Source organism: Penaeus vannamei, chromosome 12, assembly GCF_042767895.1.
Source record: "Penaeus vannamei isolate JL-2024 chromosome 12, ASM4276789v1, whole genome shotgun sequence".
In the NCBI taxonomy this organism is placed as follows: Eukaryota; Metazoa; Arthropoda; class Malacostraca; order Decapoda; family Penaeidae; genus Penaeus; species Penaeus vannamei.
In genome coordinates this window covers 44,339,291-44,340,763 of record NC_091560.1, presented here as the reverse complement: position 1 = coordinate 44,340,763, position 1,473 = coordinate 44,339,291, and positions in this window count along the sequence as shown.

The window sequence follows — 1,473 nt, the reverse complement described above, 5'->3', positions numbered from 1 at the left end:
TGGGTCTCTTTTCTCGGGCTCTTGGGTGACTTCCTGGGTCTCATTCTCGGGCTCTTGGGCGACTTCCTGGGTCTCCTTCTCGGGCTCTTGGGGAGCTTCCTGGGTCTCCTTCTCAGGCTCTTGGGGGACTTCCTGGGTCTCCTTCTCGGGCTTTTGGGGGACTTCCTGGGTCTCCTTCTCGGGCTTTTGGGAGACTTCCTGGGTCTCCTTCTCGGGCTCTTGGGCGACTTCCTGGGTCTCCTTCTCGGGCTCTTGGGGGACTTCCTGGGTCTCCTTCTCGGCCTCTTGGGCGACTTCCTGGGTCTCTTTCTCGGGCTCTTGGGTGACTTCCTGGGTCTCATTCTCGGGCTCTTGGGCGACTTCCTGGGTCTCCTTCTCGGGCTCTTGGGCGACTTCCTGGGTCTCCCTCTCAGGCTCTTGGGGGACTTCCTGGGTCTCCTTCTCGGGCTCTTGGGGGACTTCCTGGGTCTCCTTCTCGGGCTTTTGGGCGACTTCCTGGGTCTCCTTCTCGGGCTCTTGGGCGACTTCCTGGGTCTCCTTCTCGGGCTCTTGGGGGACTTCCTGGGTCTCCTACTCGGGCTCTTTGGGGACTTCCTGGGTCTCCTCGGGCTCTTGGGCGACTTCCTGGGTCTCCTTCTCCGGCTCTTAGTCGACTTCCTGGGTCTCCTTCTCGGGCTCTTGGGCGACTTCCTGGGTCTCCTTCTCGCGGTCTTGGGGGACTTCCTGGGTCTCCTTCTCAGGCTCTTGGGCGACTTCCTGGGTCTCCTTCTCGGGCTCTTGGGCGACTTCCTGGGTCTTCTTCTCGGGCTCTTGGGGGACTTCCTGGGTCTCCTTCTCGGCTTCTTAGGGTAAGCCTTTGACAGTCAATCTGGGTGGGCGCCACTTCTGCCATCCCCGCCGGCAATGGTCCCTAAAGTGACGGGTGGCTGGTCACTGGTCCCCTTATCCACCTGTGGGAGTCCCATGTGCTTTGTTCCACAAGCCTCATGTTAGGTCGGCGACCACCGGGATGTAAATGGGACAAGTAGCCCCGGTTCCCAGTCTGATTTCCAGCAGTCGCCAACCCAAGTGGGCCCACAGCCTGCCCTACTTGTTGGGTAGGAGGGATGTTTCCTCCCCCCCCCCCCCAGCACCAACACCTAGACGTCGCACTGCTAGTTAGAGTTCTCTCAGGGAGGTGGACTGGCGTGGCCCGCCTCCCCACAGCTACCCATTAATCCCAAGAGGCAAGGGGGCAAGAGTTACTATATAGCCGGGGCGTTTCCACACGCCATAACTCCGTACCTTTAGGGCTTTCTGCCGCTCTAAGAGCCTCCACATTTTAATCTTGGACCACAAGGTGCCAACTGTTCATAGGTGACCGCGAGGAGACACTACAGATATTGAAATTTGAGAGGATATGAGCTGGCCGGTGTCTTTTGCACAGATGCTCTCTTTTCGCACCAGGCTTGCCAGCGGTGGCAGCTGCAAGCG